Here is a 6,871-nt window from a genome sequence, read left to right on the forward strand (position 1 = left end):
TCATTAGATATTGTGTCATTGAGTACACAAATTTTAGGCCTAAGGTCAAAATAAATTTAGCCTTTTGGCTTTAGCCCCTTGGCCAGAAACTGTTTTTACTTCAATAGCATGGCCAAAATTTTAGGACAAGAATTTGTTAAAATGTTGTTTTAGTAAACCTTTTTTGTTTCCGTTAACTTAAAAAATAATAATAATTTGTTTAGATTAACACAGCTTAATTTTATGAACATTTTAATATAAAAATATTTAAATTCTCAAAAAGTATGAAATATCACATAGTAGGTTTAATTCTTTTTTTATTTTAAATTATTTAAGCAGTTGAATTTTAATTTTGGACATTGAGTAATTTTTTACTACTAAATTTGATCTCTTTTTCATCACATCGGTTCAATTATAAGTAAAAACATTTTGAAATACGGCCATTGAATCAACCATTGGTGGTTTGATTTTGGAGGACGATTTTCTCTTTTCCTAATCTCCCTTATTTTATTTTCTTCTATTTGAACGGTTACGGTTTAGTCACGTTAATATCTTATATTAATTTTTTTATAAAGACAATAAGACAAAAAATAATATGTGAGAGGAGAGAATGGAAGATAATAAGAATACGAGGGGAAAAAAATCTTATTCCTTTAATTTTAGGGGGGTGTATTCAATTGAGAATTTGTGAGACTTTAATGGATTTATAAATCCATGGATTTTTATGGAGTTTAATTGATTTCTAGAGATTTCATATAAAATTTTGATTCAATTCCCTCAAAATCTCATGGGGAGATGTGAGATTTGTGAATGCTTAAAATACACAACGAAATCTTTTCAATTCCCTCTAATTCCTCAACTTTCTCAAATTCTTTAAAATCAATTTCTAATTGAATACACCTGAAATGTTATAAACTTCTTTAAAATTCTAATTGAATACATCCGGATTTCTAAGAATTTTAATAAATTATCTTCAAATTCTAATTGAATACACCTTGAAATTCAAAGAATCACTTAAAATCTTAATTAAATATCTTAGATTTATTAAAAGAATTAAAATCTCTCAAAGTTTCGATCGAATACATCCCCTCAATCGCATGATTGAAAAGTCGGCGGCGCCTGTCAGGTCCTGCACGTCGTCGTGCCAGCATTTGGTCTTCGTCGCGTAATCCCACAGGCAGAGGTAATTGCCACTCGTTTCGCACGGCCAAAACCATGGCTTAAATCTTGCCTTTTCATTTTTTTCTTTTGCTTGGGTCAATCTTTCGGCCAGCATTAGAAGCCCAGGGTCAAAAGGCTAAAGCCTAAAATTATTGGCCTTTGCCGGGTTGTAGTTAGTCTAATCCATGTTCAAAGGAACCTTTAATAGTGACTGTCAAATTCAACTGTTTATTGTATGTTTTAGTTCAATTTTTTTTTATAGTGTAAAAATATCGATAAACAAAAAAAAAAGTAATTGCCAAATGGCCACTTAGTACTTTAGTAGTATTCTCCGTCACTTGTAAGTAAGAGATCTTAAGGCTAATTTGAACCACATTATTGTTAGCGATTTTGGGGTTAAGCCCACTTTCTCCCACTTAATGTAGATAAAATCGTTTGTAAAAAAAAAAAAAAAATGACTACCAAACCAAATGCTTTTTCAAGATGCACTTTCATATTTTTTTTAGGAAACAATTATGAAAAGAGGTAGGTTGAGAGAAATAATCACAAATGAGCTCTAATAGATCTTATATAATTGAGTAAATTGTAATAATGGTCCCTCAACTTTAACCCATTGGAACAATGGTCCATCAACTAAAAATTCATTATCATTGGTCTCTCAACTCATCAAAATATACAGCTATGGTTCTTTCTTCAACTCATTTAGAACTTCTGTCAAAATGAGTCACATGCCATACATGTGAAGCTAAATCAAGGGGCAAATATGGAAAATCAAATTAAAAAGTGTATCAATGACCCCTCAATTTTAATTCAATTAGAGAAATGGTCTATCAACTTTAACCCAATTGGAGCATTGGTCCTTCAACTTTAACCCAATTATAGCAATGGTCCTTCCAACATAACTCATTTTGACGGAGTTGACGAAAATGACCATAGCTACACGTGATAAGTTGAGGGACAAATGATAATGAATTTTTAGTTGAGAGACCATTGCTACAATTTATTCTATATATTTAGATTTTCGAGTAGGCTTGAACAAGATAAGCAGAATTAAACTTAACAAAAGTCCTGATCCATGGTGCATGGGCCTAAATGCATTTCCAGGGAGTCTTTGATCCAAGCTGAGACATGGGTTACAACTGACAAAACTAAAAGCTTAATGTTCATGGCCCATCTGAATTTCTTTTAAAGTGCACATTTAAATTATACATTTGAATTTTGTTAATATATATATATATATATATATATATATATATATATATATATATATATAGGTTAAATAATTTTACGGTTCTTGTAAAAATGTGTAAGTTAAATGTGCACTTTTGATGCGCACTAGAGAAAGCCTCATGGAAAATGGGATGAAACGGAGATTCCATGGTATGTTTGGTTCACGCAAGCTGGAATGGAACAATTGTTTTATTTTATATTTGCTACGTGTAGGGAATGGGACAAAAAAAATTAAATAACCCACGTATTCAAGTTCCATCTGTTGTTTAATACAATGTTTATCGGAAGGAATGAGATGATTTTTTTAATTGTTCATATTTGAACACATAATGCTTATTTATAATATATTTGTTACACTAACACTTATTGAAATTAATACTTATTTAAAAACGCAATAGGTAATGAAGATTTTTGATATATTAATTGCAAAACATATGGTGCTTGAAATTGATATATTCTTGTGACCTAAAAAAGACATTCTAGAACCTAAAGTGTGCGAATAAGAGAAGATGCAATTGGACAAAAAAGAGAAAATGAAATATCTAAACTTGAACACTTGTCTTGACTTAAAAAAAAGATATTGTCTTGCTAAAACAATATTGAAAGCATCATATATTAATACAGTTCATCCTACTTAAAGCATACCCCTAAATCGTCAGAGGTCATCCGTAAACATCTTAATGAAATTTTTATATGAGTAGTCTAATTTACACCAAATACGCAACAGATCAATATCTTTCACTAACTTTATTGTAACTCGTAACATATGCTCGTATGAATGACCCACAGCCTGAAGCTTAGAAGATAACCTCACTTTCAGTTTCCCGAAAGTAAAACTACACTCAACGTCTTCATTTTACCAACTGCTCTATCCCAACCTACATCCATAATAGCTACAAAATTTGCATCGCCATCATTCCTCTTCTTCCTTTTCCTTTTCCTCATCCTAATAGGTCCGTTCAAATGAAGTGGATGCACCAACAGGTGAAGTGTGAAACATGTCAAATGCCACGTAATCCTAATTTTCAAAGCCATGTTTTCGACGGCATTTCCTGCTGATTTAGCCATATTACCCATGGCTAAGTCTCTCCCAACATCATACACAATTGTGGATACAATAGAAACGACTTATTTGGTTTGTAAGTTGCATTAGGATGTTTATAGATAAGAACCCATAAAAGCAAAGTTAATGAAGTGCAATAATAGGTAGTAATCTCTTTTTTTTCTCAGACTTTCAAAGCAACCAATTAGGAAAGAAAAAGAAAACTGATGTACCTTCAACCAAATATGTAGTACCTCAAGACCATCCATCATAACACATTTTTTCTTGTCATCCCAACCAAACCCACTAGTATTCATCATGTCATATATCGAGGAATACTTGCCTTTTAGAGTCTTCACTTGTTTTGTACATGCTTCACCTCTATATTAATACCAAGAATCTTTTCCCGCATCTTGGAGGCAATTGTTTGGAAAGTACCAACTCTAAAACTGTCGATCTCCCACTTAACAACATAAGTAACCATCTCATCGAGGATGGGAAACAATATTTTTAATGTATAGCTAGGCCCATTTAATGGTTCAGGCCAGGAAAGAAGCCGCGAAAAGCTCACGAGAGATTACGAAGCCCAATGGGCTTGGAAGAGGACACTCTAAGGTGCTAAAGCCGACCGCCTATGAGTTCAGCTTGACCGGGACGTGCGAAGAGCTTTCCGACTGTCTAGCAAACGTGGGCAGACTAACAGCTGTATGACACAAGTCTCCAGGGCACTGCACCAAAGCTTCATCATTCATCAGGGGAAGCCACGATGGTGATTTAACCATTTAGAGGAAGAAATGCCCGACTCGGCCAAGAATGGGTTAGGAGTGAACCAATTCACCTTAGGCATGTTGTTTTCCAAGGCTACAGAGACTGGAGAGGTCCATGCAAGTCCTAAGGAGTGCACTCATCCCTCCTTGAAGAAAAGTTCAGTATGCAGGCCTGCCTAAGGGTGATAAAGACCGTTGAGTAAGCAGCGCATGGTGGAAATCCCCTTACCAGTCTCATAGGAAGATTGAGTTCAAACAACTTTGGGTGCCATTGGTGATTTTGAGAAGAAGATAGGAAGAAAGTTAGAACTAAAAGCAAGAACCGAGAAAACAGGAAGTACTAGGGAATCTGGGAAGTTCTGGAGATTCGAAGGCTTGAGAATGCTAAGGTACTTAGCCGAAGGGTTTAAGTGAGCATTATATAGTAAATGGTTAGTTAACGTTGGAAATCGTGGGTTAGTGCAAAGGTTTTGTTAAACAATGGTTGTCTTAAATGGTGCAAGTCCTGAGTGAAAGCATGCGCTGGTAGTTTAATCATTATTAATGCCTCAGTTTGCAGACTCAACAATGATTAAAAAAGGCACTGTTTGGGTTAATATTTGAACATTGGGCTTAAGTGAAAGAAAGCCCAAGAATGCCAATAAAAATGGAACTTGCTTGAAGCCCAACATTAAACCCAGAAGCAAAATGAGGCTTTCTCAGCCAGGACACATAAGCCACGTGTCTATAAGTGAAGTGACAAGTGATATAGATTAACATATTATCAGCCAAAGAACACTTTTTAATGGCATTACAAGTAAGAAAGCTAATGACTCACCACTTTCAAGGTGTTTTCGAGCAAGGCCAAGAGCTACAACAGTCGGGCTACATTGCCTGTAAAAGGGAAAAGAGACAACGGGGACAAAGACACTCAACCAATCAAACAAACAAACATACAAACTCTGCTCTCAAGCCAGATTTGCATCCAAAAGCTGAAATCAACTTAGATTCAGTCTTTTTAGCGATAGTTCTTTAGAAAAGCTATCTTTTGTCTAGTTTAAAAGCTATGATACCTCCCTTAGTGTCCCTTAGTGGTGTAGTATCAATTCCCTTGTATAAACTTGTTTACCACCCATCCCTTTTTAAGCATACAACTCTTGTAAACTAAAAAAAAAGTGACTGCAAGAAGTTCAACCTTGCCAGACAAGGTGAAATCTTGTCCGAAGCTCTTTGTTTGTTTTCTAAATTAGTAGATTTATTGCTTAATGCATTCTCCAATATGTATTCAAGTTATTTCCACCCGTTTTTTTTTAATTTTAAGAAATCCATTTGCATCTGGATATGATTCGCTTAAATGAATATGTTTTCATTAGATATAATCTGGAACCAAACAAGTGACTTAAGGGGATCTGGACTCCCTTCATTCGAACATACAAGACTATGAACTAAAAGTCCTTATTTACAAGGCAAGAAAAAGAACTTAATGTGGATTTAACTCATCCACGACAATCTTTTGATAACAAGAAGTTTGAAGTAACTTGGGGTGCAAGTAATCGACTTAAAACACACTTGTTCTTCATCTGTTATACTAAAATAGTAGTGGCACGCCTAGCACTTAGTTAGTTTTGATTGCGATCCTCAAGGTCTACACCTAAGGTTCCACAAAGGCACATTTTAGAACTAACTTTGTCTTTTTCTTGTAGCACATCGACAAGCAAGAGCCCTACTACACATCCAAAGTGCCAATCCTTTGGGGAGCTGTGCTGAGGTCCGAGGATCCTTCTTCAGAGAATTTTTTTCCCGAACAATTGGCACTGCCACTGCTGGAATTTAACAAAAGAAAGTCCTCACATCAACCACCAATTGTGTTTCGTGTATCGAAACTCACCAGATATGCTCACAAATTCATACTAATAATTATTTTAAAAACAGAAACAGAAGCAAAATAAGAACAAGGATGCAGCGCAGTACAAACTCACCCGAAAACTATGTGAGATTGCGAATTATTGGAACTGAATGGCTTTGGATTTGCGTTTCAGGTTCTGGTTATCTAGAGGTAGACGTCACAAAATTATATATCAGCCAACGAGAGCGAGCAACAAGAGTAAAGTTAATTAATTTCAATGAAAATATTGAAAAATAAAGAATAAAACTTTATCATGGGAATTTGCAAGAAGAAATAGAGAGAGCACCTGACTACCTGACGACTGAGAGAAGAAGAACAGGTGAGAGAGAGGGAAAGAAGAGAGAGGGAGGGGATAAAGAGAGATTTTGCAGCAGAAAAGTGGAGAAAGAGGGTATAATTGGATTGAAGAAAGTTTCATTAAACTTTTCTATTCATCCGCCTACTTTGAAAAAAGCTGGTCTTGAGAAGCAGCAAAATGTTGTTTCCATTTTTCAACTTATTTTGGCTGGAACTTTGAAAAGAAGCACTTGTTTTTACATTTACCAAACACATTTTACACCTTAACTTTTTTTTCATAGTTGTTTTTTTTTTTTTTTTATAATTTCAGCTGTTCCAAACTGGTACTTAACCCTTAAATCAACGGTCAAGATCTACCCCACCTCACAGGCCAATCACCATTGTCCACCACGCCATCCCTAAGCACACATTAAAGTGCTACTAGCCTCTTTGCATGCACTTACATACGTGCGAGAGATTTTTTTTATTCTAAAAAAGTCTCTCTCTCAATGGTGTAAATACACTCATCTA

General features: G+C 34.9%; 1 long non-coding RNA gene across 1 annotated transcript; it reads right to left on the bottom strand.

Annotated features, from left to right (window-relative positions):
* Positions 1-5,580: 5,580 nt before the first annotated feature.
* On the bottom strand, positions 5,581-6,494 carry LOC139193548 (uncharacterized). The gene is made up of 3 exons (XR_011577761.1): positions 6,351-6,494; positions 6,138-6,208; positions 5,581-5,981 (listed from the first exon to the last, which is right to left on the bottom strand). It is a non-coding gene; the product is annotated as an uncharacterized lncRNA (long non-coding RNA).
* Positions 6,495-6,871: the final 377 nt, after the last annotated feature.

The sequence above is a fragment of the Malus domestica genome, chromosome 17 (genome assembly GCF_042453785.1).
Source record: "Malus domestica chromosome 17, GDT2T_hap1".
Lineage (NCBI taxonomy): Eukaryota > Viridiplantae > Streptophyta > Magnoliopsida > Rosales > Rosaceae > Malus > Malus domestica.